Below are 16,350 nucleotides of genomic sequence, written 5' to 3' on the forward strand. Positions count from 1 at the left end.
CAGAGTTTCAGTTATACATCATCCAGTTGGAGATGATGAAAGAGCTGTGGAGAAGGATAGTGGTGATGGTTGCACAATGAGGTGACTGTACCTAATGCCATTTATAAAAGGATTAAAGCAGTAATTTTTAAGTTCTATATATTTTACCACAATTTTTTAAAAGGGGGGAGAATTTCTTGCACAGCTGAATCCAGGGGACCCAGTTATGTCATTAGGTCTGTGGCCTTCTCACTTATCTTGATTATTTTTTTTTGTGTGGTTCCAATCTTAGGTAGACTCTCTTCTCATGGTAATTGAGATCGTCACCAGTGTCACTAGGTGACTATCTGGCTATCTGGGTCACCTCCTCATCGCAGAATCAAGGAATTGACAGTTTCACCAAAGTCATGATGAGTGGGGGAGGGAAAGTTCCCCAAAGAAGGAGATAGCTTCTGTTACCAGAAGGGGGAAGAGGTCGGGCTGGACAGAGCAACAGATGTTTACTACATATGTTCTGGATTTCCTGTGTAACCCAAGAACTGCCAAAGAGAGTGTTTAAATGTTTCAAAACATTCCTGTGTGATTTGCATCATATTTCGCTTTTATTTTTTAAAGTTTCATTGACTTGTGGTTTGACCATTTGGTGGAATTTCTGTCTTTCTGTGAATACCAAATAACCTTATATGTTGGATAAACTGGTTAATGTGTGTTAAACTAGTGAAAGAATAAGTCTGTTGTTTAATAGATCTTAGTTTTTTACAGGCTTGTTTGCAGACAGTATGAACTATGTGCACTGGAAAAGAGACTATATTAACTTGTCCTGTCTCAATCTCTCCATATGTTTGTTAAATTCATATTATTTATGGAATGTCTTCTAGCACGTAGCATAGGCGTGGAACCTAGTGAGCCCTGACAAAAATTTTATTGGATGAATTATTCAATCATATATTTTCCACTTTATTTTTTGTTTATTTTTTCCAGAAGTGGGACATTGAGAGTTCCAGTTAAAATAATATTTGTTTTTATTTCTTCCATTTGATCCATTTTCTTTTATGGACTTTTTTGCAGTGGTTCTATAACACTTAAACTGAGTATTTTTTTAATTTTTCATAATTTAATGTACATTTGACCATTAAGTAATGACCTTATTTATTTATTGTGCCGCCTTTGCTATGACATCTGCTTTATCTGCTACCAAGATAGTAATCCCAGCTTTTCTTCTGTTTGTGTAGGACTATCCTCTAACACTGCTACTCTGTTGATGATGTTTCTGGTTTGTGTGTCTCTCATAGACAATAGATTTTGTTTTGATAACAGTCAGTAAGCTGCCTTCTTTTTATAATAGAGTTCAGCCAGTTTACATTTAATGCTTTAATTTGTGAAATTTTACCATGTCCTATTTCCTTTTAAGTTTAATTTGTATTTGTTCTCTCCCTTTCAAGGTATGGAGTTGATGTAGGGTACTTTAAACTTTTTGTTTCCTTTTAAGTTATTTCAGAAAATAACCTTAACTAATCTGTTTTTCTAACATCCTCAATTTATCAGGCTATTACACAACTGTTTCATTCTAATATTCACTTCTATTATTAACCTAGGATACTCTGAATTCTCATGTGGGAATGTTGAAAGTCTAATTTCTAAAACTTTACTTTCTGGCAGCGCCTGTGGCTCAGTGAGTAGGGCACCGGCCCCATATGCTGAGGGTGGCGGGTTCAAACCCTGCCCCAGCCAAACTGCAACAAAAAAATAGCCGGGTGTTGTGGTGGGCGCCTGTAGTCCCAGCTGCTCGGGAGGGTGAGGCAAGAGAATCGCGTAAGCCCAAGAGTTAGAGGTTGCTGTGAGCCGTGTGACGCGACGGCACTCTACCCGAGGGCAGTACAGTGAGACTCTGTCTCTACAAAAAAATAAATTAATTAAAAAAAAAATAAAACTTTACTTTCTGTTTCTCTGTTCTCTGTCTCCCTCACCTCCACAGTCATCTTTGGTTGTTAGCTATTCTTACTGAAATTCAACCTGTACCAATTATTTCTCAAAATAATTACTGATTTTACTTTTTCTCATCAAACTTGTCCTTTTTTTGTTTGTTTTATTTAAACTTATCCTTTGTTAATGTTAGTATATAGTGATCCCTCATTTGAATCTTGCTTTTTGTAGATCTTTATTGTCTCGAAATTTTGCTTTTGGTGTAAGCCAGCTCATGGAAGAGCCACATCAGGGTGGACATTTGTAGCATGACATTTGTAGAAATTTGCTTTGGCATTATGCCCTCCACCAATGTTGAAGACTATAATAAGTAGTCCTATTTTGGATCTGAAGATTTGTTTTTGTTTTTTGAAAATATCTCAGTGCCTTTATGTATGTGTGTGTGTGGGTCTGGGAGTGAATTTCCTTAATTACAGTGGAATTGTGTAATTGATTGCATTTCCATCTTTTAATTGGCTGCTGGCGGTTAAGTGCCAAATTTGAAAGTCACCTCTGTCTGTTAGGCTGGGCACAGTGGCTCATACCTGTAAACCTAGCAGTCTGGAAGGCGAAGGCGGGAGGATCTCTTGAACTTTGAAGTTGGAGACCAGCCTGAGCAAGAGTGAGACTCTGTCTCTACTAAAAAGTAGAAAAATTAGCCAAGCATTGTGGTGGGTGCCTGTAGTCCCAGATACTCAGGAGGCAGAGGCAAAAGGATAGTCTGAACCCAAGAATTTGAGGTTGCTGTGAGCTAGTCTGAACCCAAGAATTTGAGGTTGCTGTGAGCTAGGCTGATGACATAGAACTCTAGCCTGGGCAAAAGAGTAAGACTCTCCCTTTTTTTTTAAAGACAGAGTCTCACTTTGTCATCCTTGGTAGAGAGTGCTATGACATCACAGCTCACAGCAACCTCCAACTCCTGGGTTTTTAGGCGATTCTCTTGCCTCAGCCTCACCAGTAGCTGGGACTACAGGCGCCTGCCACAACGCAAGACTCTCCCTTAAAAAAAAGCCATCTCTGTTAAATAAAATTTATAGGAGGCCATTGATTTGGACTGAGTTCCTGCACTAGGCCCCAGTAGACCAAGTCAAAATGCAATCATTCATATAGTTTCCACATTACCAAACCAAAACCTTAAGCTATTTTTATTTGTAAGATCTGATCTTCCAAGAAATTAGGAGAGAGATGATCTCTAAACTAGCTAGTTTTCTATTTTTTTTTTTTTTGTAGAGACAGAGTCTCACTTTATGGCCCTCGGTAGAGTGCCGTGGCCTCACACAGCTCACAGCAACCTCCAACTCCTGGGCTCAAGCGATTCTCTTGCCTCAGCCTCCCGAGTAGCTGGGACTACAGGCTTCCGCCACAACGCCAGGCCATTTTTTGGTTGCAGTTTGGCCGGGGCCGGGTTTGAACCCGCCACCCTCGGTATATGGGGCTGGCGCCTTACCGACTGAGCCACAGGCGCCACCCAACTAGCTAGTTTTCTGAAAACAAAACAAAACTGAAAGGTGTAAGTGGTGGTGCCCAGAGACTGGGAAGGAGCAGAAAAATTTAGTTCAGGTTTATTGAAAGGGGATAGTGACCTGTCTAAGCAGTGCAAAGATGGTGTCTGCATCGGGGTGGGGGGGAGCAGTTAGAGACTTTATTTATTTATTTATTTTGAGACAGAGTCTCACTATGTTGCCCTCAGGAGAGTGCTGTGGTGTCATAGCTCACAGCAACCTCAAACTCTTGGGCTTAAGCGATTCTCTTGCCTCAGCCTCCCAAGTAGCTGGGACTACAGGTGCCTGCTACAATGCCTGGCTATTTTTTGGTTGCAGTTGTCATTAAGTCCCAGGCCAGGTTTGAACCCGCCAGCCCCAGTGTATGTAGCTGGTGCCCTAATCATCAAGCTATGGGTGCTGAGCCAGAGACCTCTTTTATATGGGGCCACTGAAAATGGGCAAATTCCACAGCTTGCCCAGAGGGCTTTGGTGAGCTAGGGTCCTTTGGTGCTAACTTGGGGGTAGGGCTAACTAGGTCCTTTGTGTTCTTTGCCTGAGGAGTGGGGGGATTATAGGCCCCCTAACAAAAACAAAAACAAACAAACAAAAAACTCCTGAACCCCAGGAAATTCACAGCAACCAATCAAAAGAGTCCCAGTCAACCTGAGTTGGTGTGATAAGGAAGTCTCCTGCTATTGTCCAAATGTGTTTCTTGAAAACTCATGTATTGGAAACTTAATCCCCAATGCAGCAGTGTTAGGAAGTGGGACCTAATGGGAGTTGTTAGGTTATGAGGGCTGTGTCTTTATGAATTGATTAATGCCTTTATAAAAAGGGTTGATGGGTGGTGCCTGTGGCTCAGTGGGTAGGGTGCTGGCCCCTTATACTGAGGGTGGTGGGATCGAACCCGGCTCAAGCCAAACTGCAACAAAAAATAGCTGGGCATTGTGGCTGGCGCCTGTAGTCCCAGCTACTGGGGAGGCTGAGGCAAGAGAATCGCCTAAGCCCAGGAGTTGGAGGTTGCTGTGAACTGTACTGCCACAGCACTCTACCGAGGGCAATAAAGTGAGACTCTGTCTCTAAAAATAATAATAATAATAATAAAATAAAAAGAGTTTGTGGGAGGGGCTTCACTCTTTCCTACTCTTTGCTTTATGAGGACACAGAGTTTGTCCCTCTCTTGACTGACTGCCTTCTGCCCTGTGAGGATACAGCAAGAAAGCCCTCACCAGATGCCAATGCCTTGATCTTGTACTTCCCAGTCTCCAGAACTGTAAGAAATAAATTTCTGTTTTTTTAAGGTGTATTATCCAGTCTCAGTTATTCTGTTATAGCAACAGAAAACAAAGACAATTTGAGACTGGTAATTTACAAGGAACAGAAACTTATTTCTTATAGTTCTGGAGGCTGGCAAGTCCAAAGTTGAGGGGTCTATATCTAATTGGCTTCTGATGAGGGGCTCATGCTGTGTCATAGCATGGCAGAAGGTGTGACAGGGTGAGGGGAGCACTGAGAGACAAACTAAACCACTTCCATGATAACCCATTACTCCATTAACCTATTAACCCATTCATGAGTGCAGAGCCCTCATGACCCAATCACTTCTTAAAGGCCGCACCTCTTAATACTGCCACATAGGGGATTAAGTTTCAACACCAGTTTTGAAGGGGTCCAACATTCAAACCATAGCATAGGTATCTGTTACAGCAGCACAAAATGGACAAAAACATCCCCTCTCTGCTTTAACCCATACAAGGGAAGTAACCTGAAGTAACCTGATTTTTTAATCAGGTTAACCAATCTGATTTTTTACACTGTATTGTTTTCTTGTCTTCTGGGTCTGCCTTTAAAAAGCTGATCAGTTTGTCATGCCTGGTAGAGCTCCTTCTATTTTGTAGTTAGGATACTACCCAACTGATGAATCACTAATAAAAACCAATTAGATCTTGAAAATTCAATTTGTTAAAACTTTGTTGACACCTCTAAAAACAGTATATGTGTATAACCTTATATGATGAATTTTAGACACTAACCCTAGGCTTCATCCTATTTTTCTCCCTTGTTTTTCTTCCTGTCCAGTCCCTTTATTTTGGTTGGAAAAAATTTGTTTTTAAAAAAGGTTCTCATAGATACCCAGTTTATTTTATTTTATTTTTGTGTTATATACATTGAAATTCCTTTTGGATTGAGATAAGTTTCAAATGATAGTATTCTTACTTACATATGCCAAGCCTCTCAATGAATGTTTCCTGAAAGATTGAACATCTCCAAATCATAATCTTTGGACACCCACTGCACTACAATTATGTGGAGTTATAGCTTTGCTTTATAGTCCACTTAAGTGAAATTATATTCTTTAATCTTTATGATAATCTTTAGTGTGGAGTTCTGTTTCTACAGAAATCTTACATCGAAGGAAACCACAGAGAACTCCTTTCTGATAGGGTATTCATAAGTGACCTTACAGGTGGCCTTGGGAATCTATATGATGAAGGATTTTGGTATTCAGTTTAGCACTCATTTTAATGTTTGAAAAATGGCAATACATTTCTGCATTTTTATCCTACCTAAAGGATAGGTGGATCAAGTTGACCAGCAGTTCCCATGAGACAGTTTCTACTAGAAATCCAAGCCTCATGTTTTAGTCTCTGCCAATATTAATCACATATTCTGCTTCCTTATTATGAATAAAGGTGTAACAGGAGAAATATTTATTAGTTTAAGATGCTAACACTGATTTTTGGTTATTACACAGCCAATCCCCCATCTACATGGCTACCATTCTGTTTTAAGCTCTCCTGGTTTTGTTTGCTCTCATGCACCCCGTCCCAGGGCACAAAGGAGGTTTGGTTTCAGCCTATCATAGCCATCTCACTCTTCTTTGCCAGAAACTTGCCTTCCTATCTTCTCTTGCAGTTAAGAGTAGCCATATGACCCATCAGGGCCAATAAGGTTCAAGAAGTCTGCTAGAGTGCCTCTGGAAAAAAATATCTCTTCCTGATAGGAAACAGAGAGATGAAGAAAACATTTTGGCTTCCCTGGATATACACTCTCCCTCCTTCCTTTTGAGTATACACTTCAAAGACATCATGTCTGGAGGTGTGGCTGCCATATTGCAACAAACACGAAGATGAGAAGCCAACATGCATTGGTGGAAGAATGGAAGGTAGCAAAGCACTGGGTGACATTGTTACCTGTTGGACCAACCCAGAACCCACCGAACTCAAACCACTTAGTAAGTGAATGATAAATATCTTTGTGTTTTACAATAGTGGTTCTCAAAACGTATTCTGGAGGTCTCCGGGGATCCCCAAGACTCTTGAAGGGGTCCTACAAAGACAAGACAATTTTTTTTTTTTTTTTTGTAGAGACAGTCTCACTTTATCACCCTCGGTAGAGCGCCATGGCATCACACAGCTCACAGCAACCTCCAACTCCTGGGCTCAAGCGATTCTCCTGCTTCAGCCTCCCGAGTAGCTGGGACTACAGGTGCCAGCCACAACGCCCAGCCATTTTTTGGTTTGCAGATCAGCCGGGGCCGGGCTTGAACCCGCCACCCTCGGTATATGGGGCCGGCGCCCTACCGACTGAGCCACAGGCGCCGCCCGACAAGACAATTTTTGTAATAATATTAAGACAGTATTTGCCTTTTCATCCTCATTCTCTTACAAGCTTACAGTAGAGTTTTCCAGAGTCTATATGATGTTTACTAGCTCTTCAAACTATGACAGAAGCAGATAAAGAATTCCATTAAATCAGACAGGAAAGATTTGCAAAAAAGTAAAACAATGCCATTCTTCTTGCTAATTTATTTCTATTTTGGAAAAATTTTCATAACAATGTATCATTTATATTGAAATATAATGGGATTATTGTTATTTTGAAATGAATTGATGAATACACATTTACATTTTTCTGTTTGTATTTCTAATACAGTAAATGTTAATAGATATAAACCTCACAAACAAAATCTCTTTGGGCTCCTCAATAATTTTTAAGGACATAAAGGCGAGCAGCACCTATAGCTCAAGGAGTAGGGTGCCAGCCCCATATACCAGAAGTGGCGCGTTCAAACTTGGCCCCTGGCCAAAAACTGAAAAAAAAAAAAAAAAAAAAAAAAAAAAGAACATAAAGGAGTCCTGAGACCAAAAAAGTTTGAGCACTGCTAACTTAAGCCTCTTTTAATGACTTTTTCTATCAATTGCTGCCCAAAGCATTACTGAATGACACAGAATAGAATTCTTGGAGGAGAACTGTGTTTGTTAGGAAAGCAAACTGATGGGCCATTGTGGTTGTAGAAAGCAACAGGGCTGGGCGACCTGTGGATGAAGCAAAGAGAGTGCTAAACTGCTCAGCATAAGAATGAAAAATTGGAGTTTTGGGGGCAAGAAGCTAGGGAGAGGAAGAAAGAAGGTGAAGAATTAGAAGGCCTTGCAATGTGGTTGGAAGGGGAGCTGAGTGTAAGAGATGCCTAGCGATAGGGCATGGAGGGTGGGAGGAGAAGGATGGCTGATGGCCATCTACCATTCCGTTTTAAACTCTCCTGGTAGTACCCTGTTGCTGCCTCCAAATCCTCATTGAAAGTCTGCTAGACTTTCATAGCAACCTTGGTGAGTGGTGTGTTGGGGAAATTGAGGAAAGAGAGCTTTATCACACATCAGGGTTAACATGGGAGAAAACAAGAGGTGAAATGTAGGTGACAGAGAATTCCCAACAAACCAAAAATCAGAACCGGAAGTCACTCAGTGATATGTAAGGGCGTCCTGCCCCATCCCACAGTCCCAGGCAAATCTCTGTGCATTTTGGTAAAGGGCCAGAGGGTTCCCCACCACAAGCGGATTTGAGCCCATTGTATCCAAATTTTAAAGAGCTGCATTACCATAGCTGAAGTCTGTATTGTCAATGTGCTGATGAGCTATTTCCCAGAGGACTTGGAATTTAATGGCTGGGAAGTTGTCCATCATCCCTTTCCAGGTGGGTGCCAGGAGACAGGAATCTTGTAGCTGCTCACCTTGAGGTGAGGACTTAAAAGAGGCACAGATTGCTGGGAGTCTCTCTGGAGGCAGTCATGTTGATTTTTGAAACATGCAGTCTCAGCAATTTATTTTATTACTTCTGCCCTCTGGGTTTTTGGTAGGCTTATTTTAATGTTCATGAAAGATCATTTTTAATGTTCGTTTACTGTACTCACAAAGAAAAAAGTTCTCCAGCATGCTTTCATGAAGATATGGGGAATCTGTACTTATTTAGTATGTTTTAAGCCTAATCAGGAGTTGTAAGTATTTGGAAACTTTACAGCTTTCAAGATGAAAGCAGTGATGGTTGTGACATCATTACTGTTAATTACTCCTTTGCAAAAATCTCCCTGAATGGTGGAGAAGTGGGTGTGTCTGTGGGTACTTAATGTGATGATTAAAATATATTAATGATAGTTTTCACTTCTGTAGCATCATACATCTTAGGAGCTTCTTTAAAAGTGCTTCTACAGGCTTTAATTAGGAAGAAGTAAAACAGCTCCATTTTAAAAAGAGGAAAATAAAATGCTAAAAGAACGATCATGTTGGAAGAGTTTGAGCAGAATAAAGCTGCCTCCTCACCGTTCAACAATAAGCTGAACCTTTTTCCTTCCCTTTCACCAAGAACTGACATTCACAGGCTTTAAATGAAGAACAGAAATTTGTTCACACCTTGACACATTAGCCATCTGAGCCAAAAATAGCACCTTTTGAGGCCCAGCATGGTGGCTTATACCTGTAATCTTAGCACTCTTGGAGGCAGGGCAGGAGGATTGTTTGAGGTCAGGAGTTCCAGACCAGCCAGAGCAAGAGCCAGCCCCACTCTCTAGTAAAAACTGAACAATTAGTCCAGTATAGTAGTGGGGGGCCTATAGTCCCAGCTACTGGGGAGGCTGAGGCAGGAAGGAAGATCACTGGAGCCTAGGAGTTTGAGGTTGCAATGAGTTATGAAGACACTGCACTCTACCCGGGGCAACAAACAAGACTCAGTCTAAAAAAAAAAAAAGGCTGGTCTTAGTGGCTCACGCCTGTAATCCTAGTATTCTGGGAGGCCAAGGTGGGTGGATTGCTTGAGCACATGAGTTTGAGACCATCTTGAGCAAAAAGCAAGACCCTCAGGCTAGAGAATCACTTGAGCCCCAAGAGTCAGAGGTTGCTATGAGCTGTGATGCCAGGGCACTCTACCCAGGGCAATAGCTTGACTCTGTCTCAAAAAAAAAAAAAAATGGGGGGCCCCTAAGAAATTGTTTATTATAAGCTATTTCCTAAGTTTCTCTCAACAAAACTAAAAAACAAACAAGAAAAGCAAAACAATAAACCCTCAAGGAATCAAATGGACTATAAAACTCGGAAGTTTTGATTCTGTTTCCTCTTTAACCATTTTGAGTTCTGGGTTATGTATGAAACTGTTCTGGATAAAAAATGGAAGGGATGATTGCTAATTATTCCACTTTTTATGGGTCATTTTTACTTTCAGATGAAGGAAACATATGAATGTTGATAGAAATGCAGGAGAGAAAATGCAGAAAAATAGAAAAAATGTTTTGCATCAACTATATTTAGTTATATATCTGAAAGGAGCCAAATGAGGGGCATTATAAAAGCCATTACAAAAAATTGCAAACATACACAAAAGTAGAGAGACCCCCCCCATGTATTTATCATCCAGTTTCTATTTTGTGCTATTCTTAGTTCAGTTCTCCCCTGCCACTCATTTGGTTGGAATATTTTAAAGTAAATCCCAGACATCATATCATTTCATCATAAATATTTCTGTGTTTTTCTTCCTAATGGATAAGAGCTTTAAAAACAGGACCATAAATGCCATTATCACACCCAACAGAAAACTAATTCTTTAATATTATCTAATAAGCAGTGTGTATTTCGTTTCTATTGTTTCCAAATTGTCCACAAATTGCATTGATGGATGTCTCAAATTTTTTTTTACTTAATGGGTCCCCTTCCCTCTCTCCCTCATTCCATTGATTTGTTGGAAAAACTGGATCATTTGCCCTGTAGAATTTTCCAGTCTATATTTAGTTGATTGTATCTTTGGTGTCTTTTAACATGTTTCTCTATCCCTCACATTTCTTTAAATAGTAGTTAGATCTGGAGGCTCGATTAGCTTCAGCTTCTTTTTGTTTTGTTTTTGGCATGTATACTTCAGAGTCGTGCTGTGTACTTACTATTACATGGCATCACATCAGGAGTGTATAATGTGTCATTTTGGAGGCATGTTAAGATTGATTGGAAGGATCCCTGATGTCACTGCAACATAGTGATTTTCTTATTCTACTACTTCTGCATTTATGATCTGTGATATTTTATTTATTTATTTATTTATTTATTTTTGAGGCAGAATCTCACTTTGTTGCCCTTGGTAGAGTACAGTGGCATCACAGTTCACAGTAACCTCTAACTCTTGGGCTTAAGTGATTTCTCTTGCCTCAGCCTCCCAAATAGCTGGGACTATAGGTACCTGCCACAACGCCCAGCTTTTTTTGTTGTTGCAGTTGTCATTGTTTAGCAGCCCCAGGCTGGGTTCGAACCCACCTGCCTTGGTGTATGTGGCTGGTGCCCTACCCACTGAGCTACAGGTGTCACCTGAGCTGTGATTTTTTTAAATAAGGAAAAAATTTCCCTTGTTTGTTTACCCCGAAATATCGTTCATAAAGGAAAGGCAAGAGAAATGTGTGATTCTTTTCCTTTAGTTAGTACTTCCCAGGATAATGCCCTAGGAACCTTCAAAGTATATAGATGAGAGTTTCTTTTAAAAATACCATTATAAACTCATGGATTTATTTTTATTTTATTATTTTATTTTATTTTTTGAGACAGTCTCACTCAGTTGCCCTGGGGTTGAGTACTTTGGTGTTATAGTTCACAGCAACCTCAAACTTCTGTGCTCAAGTGATCCTCTTGCCTCAGCCTCCTGAGTAGCTGGGACTACAGGTGCCCAACACAACGCCTGGCTATTTTTACGGACGAAGTCTTGCACTTGTTCACGCTGGTCTTGAACTCATGAGCTCAAGCAATCTGCCTGCATGGGCTTCCCAGATTGCCAGGAGTACAGGCATGAGCCAGCGCTCCTCACCTAAAGCTCATGGATTTAAAAAAAATTTTTATTTGATGCGTTTTGGTTCATTGTAGCCACTATTCTTGACGCTTATCCCACCTTTGGCCAGAGGAACCACTCAACTTTCCATTGACCCAAGAATCTTTGATGGCTTGTCTTTTGAAATAAAAAGATGTTCTAGAACTGTGTTATACTTTGCTTTATACCTGGAAACAGTCTTCAAGGAGCTCTGTTTCCTTTCACAGTTGATTCTTGAAATTATGCAGGGGTTAGGGCATCAATTTTGACATGTAGTGGAAATTTTGACATGTAACTCTTTATGCCCCCACAACTCAACTAACTTGTAGCCTACTGTTGACCAAAAGTCTTACTGGTAACAATTATCAGGTATTTTGTATGTTGTATGTATTATATGTTATATTCTTACAACAAAGTAAGCTAGAGAAAATAAAATGTTATTAAGAAATCATAAGGAAGGGTGGCTCCTGTGGCTCAAAGGGGTAGGACGCCAGTCCCATATGCCAGAGGTGGCAGGTTCAAACCCAGCCCCGGCCAAACACTGCCAAAAAAAAAAAAAAAAAAAAAGAAATCATAAGGAAGAAAAGAGATATTTACAATTCATTAGGTGGAAGTGGATCATCATAAAGTCTTTGTCCTTGAAGTCTTCATGAAGAAGAGAAGAAGAGGAGGGTGTTTGTGTTGTTTTGGGGTGGCAGAGGTGAAAGAGGTGGAGGAGGTGAAAGGGGAGGCAGGAGAGGCTGGCACATGGTGTAACTTGTATTGAAAAACATCTATGTATAAATGGACCCGTGTAGTTCAAACCCATGTTGTTCAAGGGCCAACCGTACTGGGAAATGAAGGGAGACCCACTTTGTTTGTTTGCTTTCTTATTGTTTGGGATTCATCGAGGAGTCAAAGAATTAGGTTACAATGATTGCATTTGTTAGGTAAAGTCCCTCTCATCATTGTGTCCTGTCCCCAAGAGGTGTGCCATACATCATGACCTCCCATCCCCTCCCTCCTCCCTTGCTCCTCTACCCTCCCCCCTTGTGTTAGATCATCTACTGCCTTTATATTAGAATTTTGTACACTGGATTCTTGCTTCTCCATTCTTGTGATGCTTTACTTAGAAGAATGCATTCCAACTCAATCCAGGTTAATACAAAAGATGTAAAGTCTCCATCTTTTTTAAAGGTTAAATAGTATTTCATGGCATATGTATACCACAGTTTGTTAATCCAATCCTGGGGAGACCCACTTTGGATGTAATGTAAAGAGAAGTGATTTCAGAAGAGGCCCAAGGTGTATTTTTGGGCTGTTTGTTGAGTGGGATGGCAAATGACAGGAAGGTACCCTGAGCTAACCTTTCAATTTCAGGTGTATCATCTACCGTCAAAGCTACACAGCCTCCCCCCAGGGGGCACTGGGAGACCTTCTTCAGGGTGTGACCTTTGGCATCCCAACCCTGCCCTGGCATCCCTTCCAGCAGGACATTCTGTAACTCCAGGTGCGTGACTAACGTTTCCAGCCGAGGCGCACCCAGGGACTTTCCCGGGTGCTGACCCCCGCCCGGTCCAGCTGGTGCAGGTGCCATGGACGCCCGCCAGATAGAGGGCGGGGACCCGGCCTTCCCACCCCGGCTCTGGAGCCTCGGCGCCCTCTGGCGGCCACGTGGGGCGGGGAGGGGCTGAGCGCCCGGAAGCCCCGCCTTCTCGCCCCCAGGGTGGGGCTGGGCGGTGGTTACAGTCCGAGGCTGCAGAGGTTTCGCAAGGACGTGACCTTAAGTGGAAAAACCCCCCACTGTGTGACGCGTGGTTACCAACCGGGGCTAGCGAGCTGAACTAGTTCTCCGAAGCCCGGGAAGCAAGGAGGGGCTGAGGCTGAACCGCCCGAACCAGTGACTCACTCCCTACTGACCCTCGAAGGGCCCTCCCCACGGGGCGCTGCAGAGGGCGCGAGCCAGCACCCTGACTGCGTCCGGGTCTATAGTTGAAGCGACGTCACTATGCCGAGAGTCAGCGAAATGAGGACACTGTCTCCTCCCTCTTGCCTCTCTCCAATTCCAGAAATGAGGCCCCTGAGACCAAGCTGATTTAACCAGCCCCCACGGAGCTGGGGTTTGGATTGGAAGGTTAGAAATGACAGAAGTAGGAAGGTTTGTGGATTAAGAACAAGGGAGTTGGGTGCTATAGCCACAGAATAGGTTCAGTCAAAGTAGTTTAGAGGTGCCTGGCAAGAAGAAAAGCGACTACCTCCCTCCTCATCCAGTTTTCCTGATGCAGTCAGTCGGGGTGGCCACAGGGGTGTGTGTGTCCCTGCATGGCTAGGTCCTACAAAAATCCAGGAACCAGGAAGTAGTAGGACCTGGTCCCGGCTCCACCTAGTCCCATCCCAGGAATGCCAGGGCGGGGGTTTAACTTCACCTGTTACTCTGGGGAGCAGGTCACTTGCCATGCCACAGCTTTCTGACTTTCTGAATGAGGGTTCTGGACTACGTTATCGAATATGTTTCCAGTACTATAAAAAGGCACAGCAACTGACGGCGCTTGTTCGGAGATCATCCAGTACAGCAACGGAAAAGGCAGGACTAGGGGCCAAGGCCGTCACTCACTCCAGTTCTCTTTCTATGGCTCCTCACGAATTCTCACATCGGCTTCAATTCCCTTCAGCAAACATTTGAAGCTTGCCCTAATATTTGTGGGGCCTAGGGCCACACACCACATGTCTAAATATTTAAAAGTTATAAATATATGGCCGGGAAAGGTGGCTCATGCCTGTAATCTTAGCACTCTGGGAGGCCAAGGCGGGTGGATTGCTTGAGCTCATGAGTTCGAGACCAGCCTGAGCAAAAGCGAGACCCTGTCTCTACTAAAAAATGGAAAAACTGAGGGAAGAGGATCGCTTGAGCTCAAGAGTTGTAGGTTGCTGTGAGCTATGATGTCACAGCATTCTACCCAGGGTGACAGCTTGAGACCGACTCAAAGAAAAAAAAAAATCAAGCTAACAAACTGTTAAATATCTTCCTAGTTTGACAGATACAACTGTAACAATCAGGAAGGCCAACTTCAAGTCTGGAATTCTTGTATTCCTCAGCATTCTATTCTGGAAATGTGGTGGTGAAGAAAATGGCTCTAGCTCAAGGTTATGGCATGGTTTCCCTTTCTTCCCATACCAGATCGATTCATCCTACACCACGAAGAACCTTTCCCACACATGTGGTCCAGTCCAAACACTGCCTGCATCTCTGTAAATGGCTTCCCCTTAACATGTCACCTTCTGAGTATGCACATTGGTGACAATCTACCTTCAGGAGATGGGACCAAGAGAAATGGGTTCAGAACCCGTTTGCCAGGGAATCCTGTGGTTCTGGGTGAGCATGTCCTTGGCCTCAACAACTCCTTGTCTCACATCTCTCTTCTGTCCCGTGTCTGGATCAAGCATAGCGCCTTCATGGAGGCCAGCCATTCAAAAACTAAACTCTGAGGCAGATGCCTGCAGGTGATGAGGGAGGGTGCTAGGGAGGGACTCACTTCTTAGAAATGGTAGTGCTTGTGCTAAGCCTGTCTGGAAGGTTGAGATTTTGGAAGGTGGAAAAGTTGGGAGGGGAGAGCAAAGGCTCTGGAACCAGCCATCCAAGTTCTATGTCTGTGAATTGTGACTACCGTGCAGAAAGGCTGGAGGGTGAATCTATGTCTTCTAAATAGCAGACAAAGCTTCCGGTAGTTGATGGTTGTGGAACCACTGAGGGCCAGCCTCCCCCATCAGAGCAGGATGAAACCCCCATAGCCCATACCAGGGTAGCTCTACATCGGGTAGAAGTCCCAGCACCCCTCCCTGCACCACGTCAGCTTAGTAATCCACACTTCTTTACCTATTGCAAGGTGAGGAAGCTTAGCTCCTCACAGCCTTCATAAGGAATTCTGCCTCCTCCCCCATTTTACTATAAGAGATGACCCTAGAAAGAGGTTTTTGTTCTATATCACTTTGCCTGGTAGCCAGAGACCGCTGGAGAATTAACGGCCCCTCTTTGCCTAGGCAGTAGCCCTCCACCAAGGATGAGAATTGGTGGATAAATGCCCAGGTCCTTGCCCAGCAGCTGAGATAACTCACATGAATGTTCTGCAAGATAAAGCTCCATTTGCCCACAGTGGTAACCCGCTGGTCAACACTCTTATTTCTACCTACCCCCCTGCACCTGGCTCCTGCCAGTTGCACTTCTTGTAACAACCCCTCTTACCCTTACTTTTTTTCCTGGAGTCAGGTTTTGATTACAAGGGCAGTTTGCTCCCCCAGTTGAGGTCAGTGGTACTAGCAGGTAGACAGGCTCTTTCCTTTCCCCCCTGAGAGGCTCAGACTGTTCCTTACTTACCACTTGAGAGAAATGTTTGCTAAGGCAGAGGTCTTCCGCAGTAGGGTCCTTGTGCGAGAGTTAGGCCCACTGGCCTGGAGAAGGCTGAAGGAGGTTGATCTGATAAGCTGCAGACAGGGTGCAGACAGGCTGGCTCTTACAGGCATGTTCCAGCCTCAGGCCTGCTGCTGGGGTGATGGAGGCTTCACTGGGCCAAGGTTTAGAGTGAAGGGTACAGGGCCGCTTCCAACACTGGTGGTCACAAAGAGAGTGCTGCCCACTGCTGCCATCTAAGTAGGGCAAGCCCAGACCTGGGGACAGTGACTTGGGGGGGCTTCCTCCACCTACATCCCTACCCCATTCCCAGTGTTCTTCCCTTCCCAGTGGAAATTACACAAGTTACATTTTGGCTTTCAAAGCCTAAATGGAAGAAAACTAAAATTCCCTAGGGCATAGGCGCCTCAGATATCTAGAGTCTTACCCAGA

Source organism: Nycticebus coucang, chromosome X (genome assembly GCF_027406575.1).
Source record: "Nycticebus coucang isolate mNycCou1 chromosome X, mNycCou1.pri, whole genome shotgun sequence".
Lineage (NCBI taxonomy): Eukaryota > Metazoa > Chordata > Mammalia > Primates > Lorisidae > Nycticebus > Nycticebus coucang.